Below are 13,228 nucleotides of genomic sequence, written 5' to 3'. Positions count from 1 at the left end.
GCCTAGGCTGTTTTGGCGTGGGTGCACGGGCAGGGGAAGCCATGGAGACCTCGCGCATGCAGGTGAACAGCGCGATACGCAAATTCACGGAGAAAAGAGGTTTTTGTTTTGTCAGGCATGGGTTGCTGCATGCGAAATGCACGGGGTGCTTTGAGGACAATGGGATACACCTGTTCAAAGTGGGTATGGATCTATTTCTGCTAGACTTAGGCGAAGCATTGGTAGCAGAAGTTTGTAAGTGAATTGTTAGTGTAAGGCGCGGGGGCCACACCCAGAGCCGTGGCGGAGTTACAGGGCGATTCAAAAGCTGTAAGGTACAGAAGGGTACCCTCTACAGGAGCACAGTAATGGTGCTAAAGCCAACTATCCCCAAGGAGGTCCTCGCGTGGGATCCTGGAGGAGCGACGGTGCCCCGTTAGTCCTACGGGCGGTTGTGGACCTGGGCAACCGGGGGTTGCCTGCAACTCTCTGCCTTCCCCACGGCCGGCCCTAGGCATGTGCAAAGTGTGCACCTGCACAGGGCCGCCAAACCCCAGGGGCCGCCACGACGAGGGTAGTCGTGGCGGCCCCTGGGGTATTTTCATCCCACTTAAAGCCTTGCTCTGCAGTAAATGTCGCTAATGCTACCTAAAAAGCGGAGGTACAGCAGATAAAACTGAAGAATGGGACTCATTCAACCAGAGTAAAACAATTAAAAAGTGCAGTTGTGTGATAATCACTAACAAACTCTTCATCAAGTCTCCTTAGTTGAGACAGACAAACAGACAGTTTTTTGAGAGACGCCTCAGTATTTTCATCACACTTAAAGCCCTGCTCTTAACAATCCGTTAAAAATAACAAGGACATGCAAAAACATGAGGGCACAGCACTTCGGTAAATGTCCTAATTAATACAAGTCTATGCAAGGTAAAGTGCGAGTGCATACACAGCAGGGCTTTCAGTGGGCCGGGTCCTGCCAGTGCTCAGCACCTTAGTTCTTACAAGCAGGTGCTGAAACAGGTTCCTATCGGGTTCTCCATGTTTACCCTCGCCCTCAGGATGAAAAAAAAATCTTAACTTTGCAGCAGTACCACTGCTTAATTGATGTCACTTCAAAGAGACTCATTTTAGTTCTTTCTGTCTCATCATTTCAGAACCGAAGCATTTTCAATATTATATACCATGAAGCCATAGTTGTTGTTTATTTATTTTATGCAACTAACAACAATTGACAAAGCCAATAGTCCTAGCTTGTTGTAGTTATGTGACTTGATGTATCATATTTCTGGATGCAATGACAGAAACAGTATAGAAGCAGTATAGGAGAGGAAGGGGTCCTAACTTCCCCTAGACCATCTCCGATGTTTTACCTTTGAATCCTATCCAGGGACTCCAGGAATAAAAACAATTGGAAAGGTATCTCTGAGTTCGTTTTACACTCGCACAATCACTGTCTTTTCGTTTTTTCAAATGACTGCATGGATCCCGACACATTTTATGCTTGTTATGTCCTCCCCTCTCTTTGCTCCATCCCAGACATTGCATGGATGTTGTAGCAGGCCTCTGATGAAGCATGCCACTATTTAGTGGGTGAGAGCAGTCTTTTAATAAACCCCAGGTTTTCTAAAGAGAAGGGTGTTATCTTGACCACCGTCCTCTCCCTCCTTCTCCTCATTTTATGGTTACAGTATGAGCATTACAGGGAGGATGGAAAAAGAGCAGTAGCTCTCTCCCCTTCCTATTTGAGTAATGATTTAGAAAACTCAAAATACCAGTCGGACGGCACACTATGCTAAGCACAGATTTTTAGCTTAGGTGTTTTTAAGCCATGCCCTTAATTACATCGGCCATGCCCTTTTGAGAGACGCCTCAGTATTTTCATCCCACTTAAAGCTCTGCTCTTCAGTAAATGTCGCTAATGCTACCTAAAAAGCGGAGGTACAGCAGATAAAACTGAAGAATGGGACGCATTCAACCAGAGTAAAACAATTAAAAAGTGCATTTGCGTGCTAATCACTAACACACTCTTCATCAAGTCTCCTTAGTTGAGACAGACAAACAGACAGTAAAGCGCTGGTGCATGGAAGCGCAGATGAGTAGCCTTTAGGACAGTTCCTCCATTTGATGGTATGACCTCTTTAAATTGTTGCTCCACAGTGATAGTAAACTTTACCAGGCAAGCTATTACTTGTGGGCTCCGGCCTTGCAAGCAGAACAGCAAGGCTTGGCAGCATGTTCTAACTCCATTAACATTAAAGGGGTTGCGTAAAAGCTCTCTGCATGCCTGTTGCAAAATGGGCCATATGCATAATATGTGCAACAAAGATCTGTCCGGCCCCTGACACAGCCTGCATGACGGTGAAGTCGGCTCTGGGGCCCAAGGAGGCATTGCATCCCATGGCATCGATATTACTGTTTCCGGGCAAAGAGCCACTGATTATTTCTCTGTGGGGGGTTGTGGGGGTCTGGTGCCCCTGTCATGGCCCTGGCACTGCAGCTGTCTGTGCGCCCAGTCCCTCATGTCGTGTGTCACAATGCCCTCCTCCTCCTAAATTGTATCGTTCTGAGACAAATTCGGAAGGGTAGGAGCAGCCGCAGGTACTGGTCATCTAACAACTTTTCTGGACGTATTATTAAAACACCTTCCTGAGCTCCGCCCCGTCCGGACCCCCTCTTCCGGGGCTCCCACCTACGCTCCCTGCACAGGGCCACCATGAGCCTGGAGCCGGCCCTGCCTTCCCCCCCTTAGCTGGGAGGTGTGTGAGTAAGGGGTGGACTGGAGGTCCGCCAGTGGGGGGGGCTATCCCTTACCCCAAATTGACAACACCCCTCGGTTAATACCACTGGGGTTTTATGGCTCATCAGGTGGGCAGGTGGAGATGGGCTGCCTGCCCCTGGATCGCCGGTATAATAACCCAACATGTTGGCATATTGTTATGCAAATAAACCTGCAGCAAATTTCTCCACCAAGCAATTGTGTTGTGTCTGTTATTCAGTTAAGTGTTGTGGGAGGGCTGGGGTATGTGCCGATGTTGGCACTATGAACGTGGGGACAAGGAAAAGAGACAACACAGGTATCTGAATGCGGAAACGGCTCTCCTCCCTCTGCACTCGATGAAAACCTGCTAAACTTTCCTAGAGTTTGCGGGTGTTAGTCTTTAAGTGAAGCTTCCTTCTAAGATGGATCTGACTATAGCATCAAAGGACTGCCTTCAGCGTCTGTCTCGTGGAATCCTCAATTTCACAGAATAATTGACATTTGTTCACCCCGATGCCACGTGGTCCAGATAGCGTTGCGTGTGATTCTTCTGGGGTAAGAGGCAATATTACCTTTCTGCTTACCCCTAACTAACAGACCTTCACTGTGAGAGAATATGATGAAGTAATTTACCATGTCAGCAGATAAAGGAGGTATTGTTGGTGGAAACGATAATGGTTAGTCATGTTAATGTATTTTAGAACAAAAGTGTATATGAACTGCACATTTTACATTTATTGTAAAAATTCCCGGCTTCAGCAATAACAACGCCACTGTAGTATGTCTCTGTCCCCCTGTAAGACCTCTCTCTTCAATACGCTCTATGTACCCAGATGCCAACAGTCTGGGGCGTCCCACCTCTGGCATACCTCTCAGTCTTTATCCCGGACACATGCATTAACTCATGGCCACTCCCTGGAGGTGGGTATCCCCAACGGCGCAGATGTGTTTGCTGCATTCAGTTACAAGTGTCGCCCAGCCACTTGGCTATCCATCTTCACTGTAAGGACTTAGGCAGGCCCAGTGACCAGCCTTGATTAAAGCTCGGCCCTATTGCCATTAAGACGCACAAGTCTTTAATCCACAACCTGCCCTGTGGATGTCTTTATTAGTTAGTTTATCAGTGATCGCCATCTCATTCCAACAGTCTTTCATTCTTCCTTTAGGATATTTATATACACTTTCTTTATACCTGGAAATTTAGACGAAGGTAGTCGAGTATGATCCGTAATTTAAGAATTCTGCAGGCAATTGCTCAATATCCAAAACCCACGAGGTACCACGAAAACTTTGGGGAGCGAAGAAATCAGAATGATCAAATTTTCGAACTGAACTCTCCTATTTATCACCATATGCATGATGGGCAAGAAGGACCAGGCATTTTACAGCCACAGGATCCATCCTGGACTGAGCTGTTGTGGGCACAGCCAGGCCTTGCAGCTCGTACTATCACTGCATTTGATTGGAAGACCTGCACTTCCTTACCTTGTGGTGCGAGGGGGTCTAACAAGGGTAAATAACGGTCAAGTGGTACTTCTTAAAAAAACATTAACAAAATAAACACGATGGGGCACAATGGCTAAGAGTCAGGGGATTAGCAATGTGTGCAGCGGGTGCAGTGGCACCGGGACATGTGAAGGGGCTGTTGCAACCCATTATGGCTATTATTATTATTATTATTTTTATCACATAACAGTGGAGAAGGTGGGCGCATTTTCATTTTTGACATGCGGATTCATGGACACGCTTGCTACGTTACCGTTAAGGTTATTGATTTAAATGGATACATAGAAAATAGTTTGGATCTATCGATTGTACAATCCATGCTAAGCAAACGACCACTAAACACATTTCCAAAACAGAAATTTGATCCCACAAACATCCTTAAAAAGCAAAGTTTTGCTTTGGAACTACCAGACAAACGAGCGCTTTCCTGATCTGGGTGCAGACCTGCCAATAGCAAAAACAGGTTTGCCCTTTGTTAATCAACTGCAAACAGTGCATCATTGAAATGTAAATCTGGAAAGCAGCATTACCAAATCGGTTTCAGCCCTACCATGCAGACTTGTAAAGCAAAGCAGCTGCCCTATTTAGCAATACACGCTTATCGAACAAAGGCCCTTGTCCAATGAGCGCGAGGCCGCAGACAATGCAGCCGGCAGCCACTGTTTGTGATTTCCGGCTCTGTAAGTGCTGCCTTCGCCAGAGGAGCTCTGACAGCGGATATTTCCAGGCCTCTAGCAGGGGCTGCGGGAAAGAAATAATAATTAACATACAGGTATCCGCTGCCTTTCTAGGGTCTTATCTAGCTCGGTAAACTCGGAGTGTGGCGCTGTCCCGCCCAGAACTGGGACCTCGTCTCACCCAGGTAACCTCCGAGTGGTCAAGTCTCACCCAGTAAGCCTTGGCATCTGGGGAGCCGTCTCACCTGGGTAACCTCCGCGCAGCCTTGTTTCACCCAGGTAACCATTACAGCTCCGAGACCCTGTCTGTGTTCAACAGGTAGCGGTCGGCACGGGAGATACAAAAACAAGTGTGTTCCTCGCCTAGTGTTATCTAGTGCTCTGGAAGGTAAACAAACAGCGAAGGTAGTGGGATCGCTCATGAGAGGGGGTGCATGCTGCTCTCAGTGCACAGAGGGTCTGTTGTTATGCTGTGTTCAACAGGTAGCGGTCGGCACGGGAGATACAGAAACAAGTGCGTTCCTCGCGCTAAAAGGAGGCAGCAGGGGGAGGGGCGAGAGGAGGGGGTGAGTAAAAGCGTTTCACTTGCAGGAGCGCGCAGCGCCAGGAGCGATAATTGCTCCCATATGGCGCTGCGTGCTGCCGCAAGTGAATCGCCATTGAAGGCAATGGAACGCGTGCACGTTTTTGCTGAAAAGCCAAAGCAATGGGAAAAGGTCTTTTTGCCTGCTAGGCGAGACCTAAAAACAGCAAAATTGTGTGCCGGTTGCTGCTCACAAACCAGCAAAAATTAGTGCCTTTTGGTGCTCAAAAACCTACACTAGTGCATGCGAGTCGCTGCTCAAAAGCTGCTATAAGTCGTCCTGGTCGCCACTCAAAAACTAGCGTTGCTGCTTCATGTTACTTGTTCCATCAGAAGCAGGGCCAATACAACATTGCATACTGCGCTGTAGGTCGAAGACACTTTACTGCGCATATGCACTATGTGTACATGCATGCAAAGGCATTGGTGGCTTCAGGCCAGGTTCACTGGGACCGTTTGTCATCCATGGAGAACAACTTCTATAAACTGCTTTTTATCTGAGGTCAGAGACAGTGACCCAAAGCAGACCGCAGAAGGTAAATGTCTCCGAGCACCGCAGGTTTGGGGGAGCAGCCTTTAATTATTATTGTTATTTTTTTCTTGCAGACACCAGTAAAAAAGACTGTTTGTGCACATTTTGTTGGGGTTAGTGATCTGCACAAAACTAAATTGGAAAGGGTCAAGGGAATATATTTAACGACCTGTCATTTCATTTCCCTACACAAGACATTATACATAACAACAAAAAATGACCGGTCTTATGTGTTGCTGTACTAGTAACTGAGAAAAACAGGACTCATGCAAATAATAAAGGAGTTACAACTGGCTGAGATATTTCCATCAGACCACCCTTTGGCGGAGTCTCATCATATGAGGTATTTGTTTAATCCATCCAACCTGCCGCCCAAGCCATCAAATGATGGTGCGGATATGGATGTGGAGTAGAAACTCTAGCCAAGTTGTTACTCAGAGGGTAGTGCTCAGGGTGTGTAGTGCAGTGCTGTGGTGAAGACTTAAAATTAGCGACTTTGACAAGAAATTTTTTTTTAAGCAACAATATGGGTGGTAGTGTTTCTCCAAGAGAGAAAACGTCCGCACCCTCCGTTAATATCTATCCCCAATGAACAAGTTTGTACGTGAAATATATGAAGAGGTGCACTGAGAACCAGATAAGACACCCACCACCAGGGGTGTTAAACAAAGCAACTAAATGCTAGTATCAAGAAACAGGGAAAACCAAGTTGCTCAAGCACTCTCTAAGAAATTAATTATCTAGAAATTTTCAAAGAAGTATTGATTTTCAAGGTTTTCACACCAACATCAACTAAGAGTTCATTTGTAGTTAGAGGGCTTCAAAATATGGATCCAAAACAGTCGTGGTAGTTCAAAATCTTTATTTTCCTAAACACATTAAGAGTTTTCCAGCTTTGCACCGCCGACACGTGTTTCGCCTACTCAGAGGCTTTTTCAAGGCTGGAAGCATAACATTTTTTACAATAAGTATTTCTACTTATGATCTAACAATATACAAGTTCCCTAATTTTATACAATAAAACTTTAAAGATTATTATATGGTCTCATATTTACAGAATTTACAAGGACTTTCAACAGTCTGTCTTAAGAAAAACCACTAGAGAAAGAACATCTTATACTACATATCAACTAGTTATATTACTGCTGACATTGCCAAGAGGTGAATGACATGATATTACCTAGTTCAAAAGTTATACGGTACAGTACATTTCAAAACGTTTAAAAGATTCAGACATTCATGATTACAGTCCCCTGATAACTTCTAGTTAGGAAAATTGTGCAACACAAAAGTTTCATTGGTTATTTCACTACCCTTATTCGCAGTAAGTTCCCCAAGGGGAGTAGATATCTTGATCCAAGCCCGCCTTGGGAGGAAGAGCCACAAACCTATAGTCCCAAGAGCTGGACACTATCCAAATATCGACCTACCAATTATATTTCTTGTCAGGTGTGATGGTCGGGAAGATCTTATTTAGCCAAGGATGCAAATTAGTGGTGTTGAGAATAGAAATCCTGGTGGAATGTAGATATATAGAGAGAAGGGCACTTTTAGAAATAATTAGGTAGTGAATATAGAGAAAAGTAGGTTAGAACAATTAATGTGGCCTACCTATTGCGTATAGTGATCACAATGGAGTATTCCTGAGATTCGAGTCACCTTTGCCACTCCGTAATGTTAAGCTCCACGTTGCATTTCTTTATGACGTGGACAGTCATATAGCTATGTCCTGTAATTCAGAGAACGGAAACATGCTATTTTTGATCATCTAACATAATATCCAAGGAACCAATATAAACATGGATAAATCAGAACTAGTAATGTAATGTATGACATTTGGATATTTCCCTATCTATCATGGCGACTTTTGTTTAGTGTCTTTGCTGAACCCTCGTCTCACACTAAAGAAAAAAATGTACACGACGCCTCTTCTTTTACTTATCTTACTTTTGTAAGAAATACATAGAGAGGGTTGAGGGTTATTATTTTCCCAACTTTTGAAGACTTGGACCCTGACCTGCTCAAGGAGTGGGAAAATTTAATTGCTGGATCCTCGTTTGGGATGATGGACATACTAATCCGCCATGCGGAACGTAAAAGAGAAAAACTACTAAAAGAAATTGAGAAAATAGAGGGAGATATAAGTGCTCTCAACCAAGGTGATGTTGTTGAAAAAAACTATAAAATACTAAAAGAAGTTCTCAGTTCCCACCAGAATTATATAAGGGATAAAAAGATCAGAAAGTTGAAACGAGATGAGCTCGACTACAAAAATGGTCGAGTCTTCACGTTTGCAAAGAAATTCGATGAAACCAAACCTAGACTGGGAACATCGACACTAGCTGAACCGAGAACAGACAATATCACCTCTGTAAGTGAATCAGAGATATCAAGCATTAACAGCGAATTCACTGAGATTAGTGACAGACGTAGTGACTCTTCCCTACTGGCAGGAACCTTTAAAAGCCCCATCCCTGGTTCAGATTTTTTAAACGAACTAGAAAGGTACCGGAAGGGAATACAGGCGGGTTTCAACCGCAAGCCACAACAAGGAAAAGAACAAGGAGGGGGGGCAGGAAGAACAGAAGAAGATCCAACACAAAGAGTCACCAGGTCAGTCTCACGACAACAGAGAAAGTAAATGTATTGGACAATACAGATGGTACTATAAGTATGTCATGTAATATCATTGATCGTGGCATTGAAATGAACTCTACAGTTATTGGTGAAGATGTATCTGTTATCAATCTATCTCAAATAGAATTGGGGGATAGTGAGACGGGATTATTAAGAAAAGGATTGAGTTTTTGTCCCATGAGTAAAGCTGACTTCACTTCTGTACACATAGATCTTTATAAGTTTGTAAGAAAACTCAAACTAAATTTTTTTTTTGATTTGAATAAAAAACCAAAAGAAATCAAGGTGTTTGATATATGTGAGACTGGTAGAAGTATACAGGATATCATGGAAGTACAAATGCTTCTTGAAATGGATGACGACTTGAAAGAAACTCCTACGATTAACAACATAATGTCGGACTTAGGAATTGAAAGCAATATTTACACTGACAGTGGTCTCAGAAACAAATCCACCTTCTCTCCTACTACCACAGCTGATACACTTATAGATTGTTTCTATAACACGGTCACTGATGAACTATACAAGCTTGAAGATAATACCCGTGGTCAGCCTTTGGGTAGGAAAGACAATCTGAATAATAGTGAAAGGAATGCTCTAAAACAACTTAAAAGCAGAGAAAACTTGATAATAAACGAGGCTGACAAAGGTGGGAATATAGTTATGCTTGACAGAGATAACTATATTAGGGAGATCAACCGCCAGTTGGAAGACACTTGTTCATATATTAAACTTACAACCAATCCTATGAATTCTACAACAGCCAATCTTAATAAAATGCTTAAGTACTGGCACAGTGCAGGACTCTTATCAGATCTTGAACTGAAATATCTAACTGTCTCCAATCCAAAGGCCGCCTATATATATGTGTTGCCAAAAATTCACAAGAGCATCATCCCCCCCCCCGCCCCCCCCCCCTGGAAGACCTATCATCTCAGGAATTGGGGGACCGATAGAGAAAATTTCTGAATACATTGATATTACTTTACAACCTATCGTAAGAAATATTCCCTCGTTCCTAGAAGATACTAAGGATCTTCTATGTAAATTAGAAGACCTAGAATGGACATCCACATTTAAACTAGTGACACTAGATGTATGCGCCTTATATACTAGCATACCATTAGAAAAGGGAATGGCGGCCCTGACGTACTTTCTATCTAAAAGGGACGCTACACTTTATGATCATACTACTATGATCATTGACCTTACGAGATTTGCTCTTAACAACAATTTCTTTAAACATTTAGATGACTGGTACCAACAACATTCTGGTGTTGCCATGGGGGCTAAATTCTCACCCTCCTTCGCAAACATATACATGGGTTTTTATGAGGAACACCATATATGGAAAAAAGGCCCATCGACCCTAACCGAACATATTGTGTATTGGGGTCGATTTATCGATGATGTGTTTATGATATGGGGGGGAGGGGACGAACTACTGAATGAGTTCATAACGTACCTTAATGACAACGAATACAATCTTAAATTCACCTATGAATCTAGCAATAACAGTATTTCCTTCTTGGATGTCACTTTGTTCATCTCTAATAGCAGAATTGAATCTAAACTTTACAGGAAAAGTACCTCCTGTAACTCAGTCCTGCACGCTAGTAGTGCCCACCCTGTCTCCCAAATTGGGGCAATTCCATATGGTGAAATGACTAGACTACGACGAAACTGCAGTACGTTTGATATCTTTGCAGCAGAAATTGAGATCCTAAAGAAAAGGTTCTTGATAAGGGGATATGACAATCAACTATTGAATAATGCACAGGAAAAAATATACAAAATCTCTAGAGAGTCTACTCTAAAAAGAAAACCAAAAGGGCCAAAACACTGTGCTGATAAGATTGCTATTATAACCAAATACAGTGCTAACAGCTCCGAAATCTTTAATGCATTCAGGAAACACTGGCACCTTTTACAACTTGATAAAGATTTGGAAAAATACGTAGGCAAGAAACCTCGTATTGTTTACAAAAAAGGCAAAACATTGAGAAACTGGCTCAGTCCCTCGATTATCAGAAACCCTGTATCCAACAATATTTGTGCTGACTGGTACTAACCTATGGATGCCTATTAAACCTTGTGGCTTTTACAAATGCACCATGTGCAACATTTGTCAATTTGCTCTAGACAAAAAAAAGACTTTCTCATATAACACTAAGCAAATCTACCACATTAGACACTTTATCAACTGTAATTCGAAGTTGGTAGTCTATTGCATCATATGTCATTGTGGATTGATTTATGTAGGAAGTACCATTCGCCCTCTAAAAGAAAGGCTACAGGAACACATCAGAGCCATTCGTAACAATGATGCCAGATACCCATTAGCAGCACATTACAATAAGGAACACTTAGAATTAGAGGTACTGGGTATTCGTTTCCATGGCATGGATATGATCAGACCAGACCCAAGAGGAGGTGATAACACTCTGGCCCTCCGCAAACTTGAATCCCAATGGCTAATCAAGCTCCGTGCGGTTGATTTGGGACTCAACATTGACAGAGAACTACATGTTTTCCTCAAAGAATAGCTTGACTTTTCTGTTATAAATGGGACTCAACTGTAATTCAATTGACATTTTCTGTGGTTCTTTCATTATTATGCTATAATACAGGCCAATTGGTTGACTTCTCAGTTTCTGTATGTACCTGTACTCTGCTTATTGTGTAGTTTCAGTAACTCTAATTATCATGTTTGAATTAGGTTTGACACTCTGCGAAGATAGAATATAATATTTTTTATCTTTTATATTCTTTGTTGTTTCGGTATACATCCTTTGTATGACTTTTGGATATTTCCCTATCTATCATGGCGACTTTTGTTTAGTGTCTTTGCTGAACCCTCGTCTCACAACTAAAGAGAAAATGTACAAGACGCCTCTTCTTTTACTTATCCCGTTCCAAGATGGCGGCCGCTATTTACGCCGTTTGGATGTATGTCACGCATTATGTAACTATGGTTAACTAATGCTTACTTCAACACTTTATTTGCCATCAAACCGGACACCCCTTACAAATCTTAATAAACTTGTTGGTAGGCAACACGTTGGCCATATTTTCACGCTGACGGACATTCTAGCATCGACACTTTCTAATAACATTTAGTCTCTAAACGGTTGAGTCCTGCCTTGGATTCACCTGTAGACACTTCAGGGTATTCACTTCGCCCTTTCTTATGATTTAGGCACTTGTTTTACCACACTTTCTGCCAATATAAGATGGCCGACACACTTGCTGGTTCAATACCATTTCGGATATTGGGTCGGCTTGGGCACTTTTCCCGCGCACACAATCCCACCGCGCCTACTATTTCATTTAAATAGAACGCGGGAAATCCATCTTGTCAGCGGCTAGCAGTGGTGATTCGCCCTCGATTCTGACAACTACAAGGTAAGAGGAGGGCTATGACTTGGAGGGAATACGCAATGCTAGACATTTTTTAAATGTTATACGATCGTAGATTCCATTTTTCTTGTGACATCGTAAAAACTTCCTTTCAGCTGTTGCTGGCTTAGAACGAGTGCCCGCACTACCCTAGTCTTGTATGTGTGCAATTTCGAATAATAATGGAGGAGCTATGGTCTCCCCTCCATGGTATCACATAAAATTGCCTGGAGCAACCTTACCGTGGGACCTTGAAATCCACACCCCGTTTTCTAGGCTATTCCACTGCGTTTGCCGCTCAAGGTTTATTTTATTTTTTGTGCATGCTCCTAATAAGAGTAATCAGTCACAAAGTTTAGGATGACCTTCTTTCCAATATTTGACCCCAAACCTACATGCACTAAACACATATATATCTTATTACTTCACAGACTTATCAAGGTCCAAGAATATGACTATGTGAACATGTGATTAATCTCCACGCAGCAAGTCGCACTACTTAACGAAGTGAGTAGTCATAGGATGAACTTATATGATTGAAATTATTATGCATTCCGTATGATGATTTTTGGACGCAAGGGCGTATTTCTTTGATATTAACTTTGAGAACCAACCAGAAATAACTAGAAGTAATAAGTGTTGGAAGTGTAGTTTTCGCATGCCCCGGCCTGTCTGTCTGGAACTTTTTTGACTTGTGCCTTCTGTATCGGTTGACTGAATTAGGTTAACTCTTAATACAAGGGAGGTCACTAGGTCCACATACCTCTAAGCAGTTTACTTTTCTGTAACTAATACAGATGAGTGTGGAATATCATAACTGGGTCGTATTACATTACTAGTTCTGATTTATCCATGTTTATATTGGTTCCTTGGATATTATGTTAGATGATCAAAAATAGCATGTTTCCGTTCTCTGAATTACAGGACATAGCTATATGACTGTCCACGTCATAAAGAAATGCAACGTGGAGCTTAACATTACGGAGTGGCAAAGGTGACTCGAATCTCAGGAATACTCCATTGTGATCACTATACGCAATAAGTAGGCCACATTAATTGTTCTAACCTACTTTTCTCTATATTCACTACCTAATTATTTCTAAAAGTGCCCTTCTCTCTATATATCTTCATTCCACCAGGATTTCTATTCTCAACAC

This window comes from Lissotriton vulgaris, chromosome 5, assembly GCF_964263255.1.
Source record: "Lissotriton vulgaris chromosome 5, aLisVul1.2, whole genome shotgun sequence".
Taxonomy (NCBI): domain Eukaryota; kingdom Metazoa; phylum Chordata; class Amphibia; order Caudata; family Salamandridae; genus Lissotriton; species Lissotriton vulgaris.
Note: the sequence above shows the minus strand (reverse complement) of the source record.